Consider the following 12509-nt stretch of genomic DNA (forward strand, 5'->3'; position numbering starts at 1 on the left):
GAGTGGGAGGTGCTTCAGTCTACGCGCTGATGGCTGAGCTCAATCACTGAGGAACGCCCGCCCTCCATCACGTGGCTCTCTTTGCGTTCCCCAGTTTGCGCTCAGCCGTCGCTGCTTAGGCTGTGCATTTCTCACCCTTAGGCCGATCCAAGACTTGCTCTCAGGTTTGGAAATATTTATAGAGAAAACAAGTTATTTTCCTTAGCCTTCTGGCGAGGACTGGGGATTTAAGGGGAGCGTTGCTTTCGCTCCCCAGGGGGTTGTAGAACGGCGACTTCGGCGCTCGGCGCCAACCCCCCAATTTGATCTCTTGCCTGCCGTTTCTCTCGCCGCGCTTGCAGCGCTTTACTGATCGCGCTGATAAGCGCTGCTGGTATTCCCCCACAAACGCCGCCGCCCTAAGAAGGGGCAAAACTTACTGCTTGACTTCCTCGGCCCTTTTAAGGCCGGAGAAGTAAAAACTTCGTTGCCCTGAGCAGCCCGGTCTTTAGAAACGTGACGATCGCCTCTGGGCGCTCCACGTGGCGGGCGCCATCTTGACTGAGGCCTCATAGCGCTGCGAAGTAACCGGCCCTAGCACAGGCCTCTCAGCCTGTAGGGCCTTTGGTAGTTAGTACAACTTAGTAATTTTTGGCTTCCCGCAGCAGGCTCAGGGCAAGTGATTGCAGCCTATCCCTCCCGGTTGTTGCCTGGGAGCTCCAGCTGCCAGAGGCCTCTTTCCAGCCTCAGGCGTTTAATTCGGATAATTGGCAATCTTTCATTAATAGAGTAATAATAATAATATTAATAATTACAATAATAATAATTATTATAATAATAATATTAATAATAATAATAATATAATAATAATAATCATAATAATATTAGAACAAGAATATTAACAATAGTTTTAATAGACATTGGAATATCTGCCTGTATGCAGGCCTAGATATTTCCTCATATATAGTTTTATATTTACACTCACATATAGATAGACCTGGGTGAGTTTATTCCTGTAATTTTTTCTTATTGATATTGTACCTTAGCATTCCAAGTCTCATTGGATTGTTATCCTGCTTGTGCAGATAAGTATTAAGAATTATTTCAACATCTATATTGCAGAATTTATACATCTAAATTCCAAAAGGGGGTGTGGGCCAGCTGAAAGGACACCCGACCTTTGTTGTAGGTCGAACCCTTGGCGAGCCAACCGCCTTTAACTGTATTACTGTCCTTTCTTGTACAATGGCAGATGACATTCCCACCAAAGGCCCTTCTTTGAAGGCCAAATCCAAATCCTACCACCTGCGCAAACAGGCTAAGGAAACTCCTAAGGAAATTCCTAAGGAAACACCTAAAGAGACTTCTAAGGCTTCTCAGAGAGACGCCCTCACGACGTCACAGGGCTCTCGAGAGGGAATTTGACAGGCAGTCCAGAGAGGCACAACCGGTACTTCCAGCACCCTCTGCTACTTCTACCTCCAGACCCCCCCTCCTCCAGATTGTTTTTCCGTCTCCAGGCGCAGCCCCATCCCAGGGACACCAGGTTCCCGGCCCATCAACCAGATGGCCTCCTGAAGCTACATTCACGCCCACGGCCGCTGGGCTTCGCCAGGAGGAGGCCCTCATCCGAGATCCCTGCGCACATACAGGCATTGATGGAACGGGCCATTCGCCAGGGGATAGCAGAGGGCCTTCAACATATGTCCAGGTCTACTCCCCTCACTGGAGCCCGAACACGACCCACCATCAGTGAGGTCCTCGCCCAGATCGGACCCTACCCGTGGTCAGGTACCTTCTCAAGGGGCAGCCCTCTCCCAGAAAGGGACCCGGAGGAGGATATAGAGTATCTAGACCAATTTGGGGGGAAGAGGAAATGGAATGGGGGTCTATGCAACAAGAGGAGCCCCTATCGGAGGTAGATCCTATGGAGGGGACATGTCCGAGGATGAGGGTATCACCCCGGACCAACCCACTGTTGCGGGCCTGTTCAAGCCCCATGTTCAAATCCCTGTTATTCAAAGCCAGGACCATCTCTGGCCTGTCGGTGCAAACCTCCTCAGCTCTCCCCTCCCGGCAGAAGGTCAGGAGGACGCCATCTTTAGTCAACCCGTGGTGGAGGCGGAGGTAATCCCGGCTCCACCCCTAATTCATGACCTGGTCTCAAATCAACTGAATTTACTAGGGCCCTCCGCCCCATCCAGCCTGGACAGGAGGTTCTTTAACCTCGAGTCGAGTTTCTGTGACTTACTCAACACCCCCGAGGTGGATGAGCCCATTGTTGGGTTGGCCTCCTCGTCCTCCCCAGTGACCCCTAGAGGCTCTGAAACCCGAGGACAAGAGGTCCGAGCTCGCCTTCACGAGAGCTCACCAAGTGGACTCCTGGGCCATTAGATCAGCCATCATGGCTTCTTTCTTCACCAGATCTTCGATCCGGTGGCTTCGGCAACTGAAGCAACATGTTCCCCCTCCAACACAAGGGCTCACCAGGACATAGCAAAACTGACGGCCGCGGCGGAATTTTCCGCTGATGCCACCTTCCATGCGGTCAAGTTCTCTGCCCGGCAATAACGTCCCATGTCACTGCTCGCCGCCTGCTATGGCTTAAACACTGGCAGGCGGACGTTAAAAAACAAAGTTAAGCTGGCTACTGCCCCCATAAAAGGGGAGAAACTATTTGGCTCGGCTCTGGACCCCTTGCTATCTGAAACCCGGAGCAAGAGAAATTTCTCCCTCCTCTGTTTCGGAGGTCAGAGTCTAGAGCCCCCCAGCCATTTCGGAGAGGCTCCTCCCGCCCTTTCTACCAGTCTCCCTTCCCGCCAAGGTACTCGAGACCCCCTCCTCCCGACCGCTTCCAGCCCCAGGATTGAACCGATCCGGCCGATAGGAACAGGAGGGCAGCGGCTGAGGCGCCCTTTCAGGGGTTCAGGAGGGAGGCCCTTCCGGTGTAGATAGTTCCGCCCTCCCTCCCATCGGCGGACGCCTCAAGCACTTTGCCGACCGATGGGACTCTTCCACCTCTGATACCTGGGTCCGTGATACCATCAGACTCGGCCTCTCGCTCGAATTCAAAAGCGCCCTGACTTCTTTCTGGCGTCCCCCTCAAGGGACCCCATCAACGCAAACCTAATGGATTCAGCAATCCATCATCTTCTCAAATACAGGCCATTCAACCCGTCCCACCCTCCCAGCGGGGGCAGGGGTTCTACTCCCACCTTTTTGTAGTTCCTAAATCCTCCGGAGGATGGAGGGCCATCTTGGACCTTAAACGCCTTAACCGTTATCTGGTCTATCGCAGGTTCAAGATGCACACCCTGCAGTCCATCCTCCTCAGCATCTGCCAGGGGGACTGGCTCTCCTCCATAGACCTCTCCGAGGCCTACCTCCACATTCCAATCCGACCCTCCCATTTCAAATTCCTCAGGTTCTGCTACAACCACCGCCACTTCCAATATGTCGCCCTTCCCTTTGGGCTGGCCTCTGCCCCGAGGACCTTCACTAAGATCCTCGCGGCCCTGGCGGCTCATCTCAGGAATCTCCCGGTCCGCCTCCATTGCTACCTGGATGACATCCTCATCCTCTCTCCTCCAGACCCCAAGCAGAGAGGGACATCAGGGTTACTATCTCGGCCCTCCAAGACCATGGTTTCCTAGTTAATTGGCAAAAGAGCCAACTATCCCCATCTACAAGGATCTCCCACTTGGGGGCTGTCATTGACTCAGTGCAGGGTAAGGTGTTCCTCTCCCCCGAGAGATTCCTTAGTATCCAGGAAGCCGTTAGGCATATCAGACGATCCAGGAAGGTTACAATTTTAGAATTATCCAAATTACTGGGTAAAATGGTTTCTTGTATCTCCATTGTTCCATGGGCCCGTTTACACGCTAGACCCCTACAATGGTTCCTGCTCCCGCTCCAGCGGACCGGCAGAAGCAACTCAAGGGCCACAGTCAAGGTACCTCCAAGAGTCCTTACATCTCTCCTCTGGTGGACAAGCCCCACCATCAACAAGGGTCACTTCATCAAGGAGCCCCACCGCTCCACCTCCTCACCACAGATGCCAGCCTGTCCGGATGGGGCGCTCACATCCTCTCGCTCTCAACTCAGGGCACATGGTCTCAGGTAGAACGGGGTGCAGTATAAACTGGCTGGAGCTCCACGCCATCTTCATGGCCCTGCGCAGTTTCCTCCCCAAGTACGCGGGCGGCATGTCCTCATACTCACGGACAACGTCACCGCCAAGGCTCACGTCAACCGTCAGGGGGCACACAGTCCATCCGCTTGATGAGGAGGCCGAACGCCTCTGCCGTTGGGCAGAGCGCAATCTCCTCTCCCTCAGAGCCGAACACATCTCAGGGGACTCAAACACCCAAGCGGATTGGCTAAGCAGGACCACGGTGGACCAGTCCGAATGGCGCATCCATCCGTCACTATTCAGGAGGCGTCCAGAATGTTCGGTCTCCTGTTAGTAGACCTCTTCGCCTCCCCACTCAACACGCAACTCCCCAGGTTTTTCTCCAGGTACCCCTCCCACGGGGCTGAGAATCACGACGCCCTCCGTTGCCCCTGGCCCACAGGGCTCCTCTATGCCTTCCCGCCTCTAGCCCTGGTTCCCAGAGTTCTCCAGAAGCTCATCTCCGAGAGGGCAGAGCTGATTCTAGTAGCACCCTTCTGGCCCAGGCGCCCCTGGTTTGCGGACCTCCGCAACTTATCGGTGGCCCCTCCCTGGAGAATCCCCGACCAGGATATCCTCTCCCAGGGGCCCCTCCAACACCCAGACCCTCAGTGGCTCCAGTTAGCCGTTGGAGGTTGAGCGGGAGCGCTTAAGGAAAGAACGGTTTTCTGACCAAGTTATTGAGACCATTTTAGCCGCCAGGCGACCTTCAACAACCCGCATATACAACGCCACTTGGAAGGGATTCTGCAAGTGGTGTCATGGTCTCCAGATCAACCCGCTGTCACCTTCCGTAGCTCAGGTCTTGGAGTTCCTCCAAGAGGGCCTGAGGAAAGGGCTTTCCCCAACACCCTGAGGCGTCAGGTCGCAGCTCTATCCACAGTCATTGACTGTGATAACCTGGGTTCCCTTTCCCACCACCCCGTATTCGGGCATTCCTCAGGGGGCCACCAACCTGTGTCCCCAACCATACACCGATACCCTACCTGGGACCTTAACAAGGTCCTGGTGTCTCTGACTAAGCAACCCTTTGAGCCTCTCAGGGAAGCCTCTCTCCAATTCCTCACATTCAAAGTGGTATTCCTGGTAGCTATTACTTCGACCCGACGCATATCGGAGTTAGCAGCCTTGTCGGTAAGGAAGGACCTTTGCATATTCCATGCCGATAGGGTGGTTCTCCGACCGGACCCTACCTTCCTGCCCAAGGTTAACTCGACCTTCACAGGGCTCAAGAACTCATACTCCCGAACTTCTGTCCCAATCCCTCGGGAAAGGGAGAAGCTTTGGCACTCACTGGACGTAAGACGGGCCCTACGCATTTACATTAAGCGTACCCAACCCTTCCGGAGGTCAGAATCTCTCTTCCTTTCCTTCCAGCCCAAATCCTTAGGCCACAAAGTGTCCCCGTCAACCATCGGCCGCTGGATTAGGGCTACCATTTCAAGGCTTATTTGTCCCAGGCACTGCCGGTACCCAGGGGATCACAGCACACTCCACCAGAAGTGCAGCCACCTCAGGCTCCAATTTCTGATATTTGTCGGGCAGCCACTTGGGCATCCCCTCTCCTTTCATTAGACACTATAAGATTGACACCTTTGCCTCGGCGGAGGCTTCGCTTGGTAGGCGAGTCCTCCAGCGAGTCTTCAGGGAACCTCGGAGATTGCAGGACCAGACGGGGTTCCTCCCGTGGGACAGCCAAGCTTTGGTATGTCCCACTCTCTGGATGATCCGAACGGCTCTCAGGAGAATGGGCATTGGTTCTTACCTGACACGCCATTTCTCTGGAGCCGTGAGGATCATCCAGCCCCACCCTTTAATTACCGTCTGGTGGGGCCTTGTTTCGCCAATGACCTCTTTAGCATAGGAAGAGCAGAGCAACGTCCTTCTCTTCACCTTCGCCTTCATGCAAACTGGGGAACGCAAGAGAGCCATGTGATGGAGGGCGGAGCGTTCCTCAGTGATTGAGCTCAGCCATCAACGACGTAGACTGAAGCACCTCCCACTCTCTGGATGATCCTCACGGCTCCAGAGAAATGGCGTGTCAGGTAAGAACCAACGCCCATTCTACCCGAGACTTCTCAGGAAACAATAACTGAATGAAAAATTCCTGGTGACCTTCTACCGCTGTACTATAAAGAGTATCTTAACTTACTGCACCTGTGTATGGTTTGCTAATTACACAGTGGCAGATAGGACAGTGCTCCAGAGAATTAACATCATTGCCCAGAGCATCATTGGTTGACCTCTCCCCTCTTTGGAAGAGCTTTATAGCTCCCACAGCCTTAAGAAAGTTCAAAATATTCTCAAAGATTCATCTCATCCTGGGCAACCTTTTTTTTTTTTTGAACTATTGCCATCTGGCAGACAGTACAGGATAATAAAAACAAGGACAAATAGGCTGAAAATCAGCTTCTATCCCAAAGCAGTAACTATGGTGAATTCTATAACGCAATACTAATGCAGCCTCAAGGGTTTTCAATTCAATTGTGTAGAATGTGAAGGATGTCTATTTTTTTTGTGTTATTATTATTGCATAGTCAGCCAGATGTTCGGACTGGGTTTGGCATTTTTACCTACCTATCGAGTCCTTACCAATGACCTGGGCAAATCTGGATGTTTGATGGTGCTACAGATATCGCCGCAGGATCAAAAGCTGTTCAAAGTAAAGCTGCCTTCTGCAATTGACTGATGGCAAATTTGTCAATGCCAATGGTGTTCAAGTGGTGCTCCAGTTCTTTTGGGACTACCCTGGCTTGCCTTTGCCATAGTTGTTCTATTTCTATTTGTTTTATTATTATTATTTATAGTTTTCTTATGTATGATGTACACTGAAGATGGCATTTAATTTCATTGTACGAGGTTCAATGACAATAAACTTAAACTTAAAGGTAATGCAATGAAATTGCAGTTAACATCTATCACAGTGTCCCTGCAATCCCAATTCGGGTGCTTGCCAACCGGCATGTATTTATGATAGTTGCATTAATTGGAACACCTTACAACCTACAATGATACCTTTAAAACCATCAAACATCTGTCTCTTCTTGGGAAGGACTCAGTAGGTGGATAAAAATGCCAAATTCAATCTAAACATCTGGCTGACTGTGAAACCAACCATAATACTGGATCATATCAAACATTTCTAATTATATTGTGTTGAAGTTATCTGAGGAAATGTCTAAAAAGCCCTGAAGTACAGTACATTCTCTTTACATTAAAATACTGCTAAATACAACCAGAACTTTCTAAAATAGGAAAACTGCTGGAGGATCTGCAAATCTCTGAGACTGTAAAGAAAAGGGTGGATTCACTTACTTCTTCAAGATGCTTCCAATGTCCTAAAAAACAAAGAGACGAAGCATTGAAAGGAGCCTCTGCTAGGCTGAAAACTGCAGACACTAACAGACATATAAAGTACTTCCATTTTTTTAATTAAAAAACTCCCATTGTATTTTCCCAAGTCATTATAGTTGTGCTTTTAAAGTTGTAGCAACATTTCGGCAGAATCTCATCTGCCATCATCAGGCTTCTGTATTGTGTTCGTCTTTGAGTCAGACTTCTACAGTTGTTTTAAATTTGGGGCTAGCCTACTGCTGTGCCAGAATGGTTTTTTCTTCATCCTCATTGGTTGGGAGTCTTGGTCTGTGTTTATTGGTCTTGGGGTTTGCTGTGTTCTGCTTGATTGGTGTTTCTAATATCTTCTGTCTGTTTTGTGGCTTTTTTGTGTCTTGATTGGCTGGCAACATTGTGTTCTTGTATTGGAGGCTTTTAGTGCAGCTTGGCTCCGGGTAAATGGATGGCTATCATTTGTTAGAAAGCTAGGTTTCATCTGGGTGCCTGGTTGGGGTGTGTTTGAGCTGGAGGTATCAGGGGGGATCTGTTTGTGCCCAGGTGCTTGCCTGGCTAGTGGTGTGGAGATTTTTTTGTTTGTGAGTGCAGGCTTCCAAATAATTGACAGTCTGGTGGAATCATCTCTTCTATTCATGCTTTCAGGTCTTTCTTCAATCTCTATAGCTTCTCTGATAATTCTGTGGCTGGGGTTTTCTATAGTGGCTAGGGTTTTGGTGCCATTGAAGTTGATGCTATGACCTGTGCCTTCCATGTGTTGGACTAGTGAGGATGTGTGTTCCAGCTTTTTTACTGCATTTTTGTGTTCATCCAGGCGGGTACTTATTCTTCTATTGGTCTGTCCAATGTATGTGGCTGGGCATAATGCACAGGGGACTTCATATATGCCTTGGTTTTCCAGGTCAATTTTATCTTTGGGGTTTCTAAGGATGGCTGCTATTTTTCTGTCTGTTTGGAAGGCAGTCTTGATGTGATGCCTGTGTAGTATCTTACTGATTTTGTCTGTAGTACCTCTTATGTAGGGCAGGACAGCTGTTCCATAGGTCTGTTCATCTTCTAGGTCTCCATTATGTCTCAGTGTGTTTTTGTGGATCAAGCCAGTGATTTTGCACAACTATAATGACGTGGGAGAATACCCGAACAAAGCTGAATACCAAGGCACTTTGGAAAATCCAAGTGGTTATAATATTTCGGAGAAGGTCATCAGTGTTGGGGTTCTCCTTGGCTGGAGATTAAGGGGATGGGGAGACCCTACAAAGAAAGCCCACCACCCCATCCCCTAATAGGGGGCAGGAACCTCAAATTGTGAAGAATATACAGAGTCAGTGACCAGCACTTTGAATTCTTGCTTTTCGCATGGCCTGCTTTTTCTGTATTACATTATGTATCCCTAATTTAAGCCATTTAGTCCTTGATGAAATACTGTAGTTCATTTAGTGACTGTTCCTTTCCATAGAAAGAGTCCAAAAGATTACTAAATGAGGAGTTAAAAAAAGATTTTGAACCTTGTCAAGTGCAGCTAGAATGCAGACAAGGAAAGATATCTCAATCTCCACAAGAGAAGAAAGAATGGAAAAAGTGATGGCGCTAGAAAAAATGAAAAAAAAAAGACTGCTTTAATTAGATATGACCCATTATTTGTACTTGGAAGCTGCTTCTAAACTTTGTGCTCGAGATAGGAAAAAATGAACTCTCGATGCTTGATTTTGCTTCTTAGGCTAATTTGTTTTTATAGACATGGCTAATAATGACTAGATATGCAAAAATAAAAAGTTGAGGCTGTAATTTTATTTTGCATTTTACTGTGCAGAAAAAAAGTTGTTTCCTTTCCCTTTATCCTACACTTCTATCCTACACTTCATTCTTATCCTTCTCCATTTCACTTATTTCTTTATTTTCATTTGTACTTTTCACCATTATATTTTTGATTAAATTTATGGAAAAAAAGGAAAGAGTCAAAAAGAGTATTCTGTGGAGGAGCTAAAGTATGCAGAGTGGAGCAATAAAGATGATAAGGGCTCTGGAGGCCAAACCGTTCAATGAATTTGGTATGCTTAGCCTAACCAAGGGAAGGCTTAGGGGAGACACGACAGCCACCTTCCAATACTTGAAGGGCTCTCCTAGGGAAAAGGGCATGGATTTACTCTCCATAGCACCTGAGGGAATAACAAGCAAGCCTCCCTGAGTTCTGGGTTATACATCACTGGAGGCTTTCAATTACAGTTTGGACAACCATTTTTTCAGGATGGAATAAGGACTCCTGCCTTGGGCAGAGGATTGGACTAGCAGACCTCCAAGGTCCCTTCCAGCCCAAGGATTCTATGATCTCCACTTCCTGTCCTGACCTGTAAGAGTTGGCTGGCTGGCTGCTGAAGCTTCTCTTCTATCTCCTGGATGAGATGGTCAAGAGAGCGCACTTCCTCCATGTGCTTGGCCAAACCCTTCTCCTTTCTGACCATAACAGCCTTCTCCGTCTCTTCCATTCTAGCCAGCAGAAGCTTCTCCTGTCCTTCCAACCAGAGTTGTAGTTCTCTGAATTCAGCCACTATTTTTTTTTTGACTTTTTCAATGAGATCCTGGAACAAGAAAGGCATACTTTTATTTTAATTATTTTACTTAATTATTTTTATTTTAACTGCTATAATAATTAAACGGATTCCCTTCCAGAATTGAGGTGGAAGAATTTCCTAAGGAGAAAAATAACCCTTTTGATATAAAAAAGGGCAGAGGGGAAGGTTTCTTAAAAAAAAAAAGATTTCGGTTTAAATGATCTCTCATGAAAATTTTCTTGGAAATCAGGGATTCCAAAAAAGGAGACAGAAAAATGTTTGAGTTCACATTTTTTTCAATAAGATGAAATACAGTTTGCATTTATTATGCCAACCAAACCCGTTGTAGAAAAGAGGGCTCATGGGATAGCTGCATTTAACCCAACTGTGACTCATTCAGGCAATGGTGACATCTCAGTCCCCAGGTTAAGAACAAGTCCTGTGTCCTATTACTGTTTTTAGCTTCAATTTCCTTTAACTCAGAACTTGTACTTGCAAACAGGCTGCCTATTATCCAAGATGGCGGAAGGGGTTCTCCTTCCTATTAGCTCAGAAGCTCCTCAGCATTGGATCAATACTTACAAGCATCTCCTGCACTCTTTGCTCTGTGTCTCTTTTGTAAGTATCTATTTTTTCTTTCTGCTCCTTCTGAGCCTTCAGACAATCCTCCACCTTGATCTGAAGAGAAAATACAACTTTTGAGTTCCGCAATGATCACAAGGGTGAAAAATCTTATGACACTTTTTCCATTGCCGTTGTAACTTCGAATCATCACTAAACGAATGGTTCTAAGAACAAGGACTTCCTGCAATGACGTTAAATGGAGCTGCCTGAGTCTCCTGTTTGCAGTCATCCCAGAAGCATCACTGAGAAATGAAAGTTTGGGCTGATCCAGCAGGAGTGTTTTTCAGGGTCTGCACTCAAGATTTTGAAGGACTCCATGACAATTTGGCTCTAGAGCAAATGTGGAAAGGGAGCTGGCAAAAGGGAGCCTATTTCTCCCTACGGGCAATTTCCTTTGCTAAGCAAGACAGGGACACTGCAACCATCATTAATACTTGCCATTTGCCAATCACCCCAATTTTGATGAGTGACCACAGAGAGGCTACAATGGTCATAAGTGTGAAAACAGTGTAAGTCACTTTTTTCAATGGTGTTGCAACTTTGAACAGTCAGAAATTGAATGGTTCTAAGTCAAGGAATATGGTAAATCTGTCTTCAACAAATAGGAGTATGAGAGGATATAAAGCAGGAGGGGAAGGTCTCAGGCTGGAATCAGGGAAGTTTGTTAAAGGAATGGCCCAGGCAGAAAGCTGCAGATGAGTATAAGAAGACCAGGAACGAATGGGGGGGACACTGCTGCCTAGCAACAAGAAAATAACAAGGTAGTTAGAAGGACTCCAGTTAGAAGGATGCTAGTAGACATACACTTTGGTAACTTACTATAATAATAAAACACACACCCTTTTTGATAAGAAAGCTTATTAGTATAAAATATGCAATTTATGAAGGAGGAGGAGAAAAGAAACTCATGTCAGGGAACCAATCTTAAATGTGTAAAATTTGTATTTGTAAATGGTTAGGGGTCTCGGCTTTTTTTAGCTGCTGAGATCGTTTAGCTGAAGTAGTTCAATTAAAGTACTTTGAACCTCCTGTCTGGTTCTGATTGGGATCTGCTCAAGGCTAAACCCAGTTTGCCGAAAACAGAGGAAGCAAGTAAAGTGATCTAAGGATTGACAGGAAAGCCAAGGATCTGGATGCCTCCCCGCAACGATTCCTCCTGGCTGATTCCTACCTGGTATTCCTGGACAGCCTCCTCCGCAGGGATCACCGAGTGGCCCTTGTGCTCTTTGGATCGGTCGCAGACCAAGCAGATGAGGGTCTCGTGGTCCTTACAAAAGAGCTTGAGGGGCTCCCCGTGCTTCGGGCAGAAGCTCCCTCCTTCCTCGCCCGGATGGCGGCTGCATCCCCTGGCCACTTAAGCCACCCGCGCCAGCTGCCGGTTGGGGAGGACGCTGCGGGGCGCGAAGGTCTGTCTGCACTCGGGACAGGAAGCCTCCGATTCCGACGTCCCCCAACTGCGGCTCAGGCAGCCCCGGCAGAAGTTGTGGCCGCACTCAGGGATGAGCACGGGGTCCTGGAAAAGGTCCAGGCAAATGGAGCAGGTGGCTTCTTCCAGCAAACCCTGCAAGGAGACTCCGGCCGCCATCGCCGCCTCCAAAAGGAAAGAGAAAGTTTAGTTTCGCTTCTTTTCCTCCAAATCAGGTGACGCCCTTTGGACTCCGCCCAGGGTGGAAACCGAAGTGAATGGTTGTTGCTCTTGCGGTCGTCTTCGCTGGCTTCTTAAAGAAGAACTGCAGTGTTTTAAAAAGAACAAATTGGAGAGGAGGAAAAATTCGCGGGACGGACCCCGATCCATTATTATTGGCCCAGCCAGCTCGTTAAAGGGAAAATTGTTTAAA

At 48.0% G+C, this 12509-nt stretch overlaps 1 pseudogene across 1 annotated transcript in view; it reads right to left on the reverse strand.

Annotated features, from left to right (window-relative positions):
- The window catches only part of LOC113432612 (zinc finger protein RFP-like), a 27735-nt pseudogene extending 15464 nt beyond the window's left edge, over positions 1-12271 (reverse strand). Inside the window, exons 1-4 of the transcript XR_015747070.1 lie at positions 11843-12271; positions 10630-10725; positions 9844-10074; positions 7466-7488 (exon numbers count right to left, since the gene is read on the reverse strand). The product of XR_015747070.1 is annotated as a zinc finger protein RFP-like (transcript). The remainder of the gene's footprint in view (positions 1-7465; positions 7489-9843; positions 10075-10629; positions 10726-11842) is intronic.
- Positions 12272-12509: the final 238 nt, after the last annotated feature.

This window comes from Notechis scutatus, chromosome 2 (genome assembly GCF_049901735.1).
Source record: "Notechis scutatus isolate UNSWTSFEM ecotype Mainland chromosome 2, rNotScu1.2, whole genome shotgun sequence".
NCBI classification, from domain to species: domain Eukaryota; kingdom Metazoa; phylum Chordata; class Lepidosauria; order Squamata; family Elapidae; genus Notechis; species Notechis scutatus.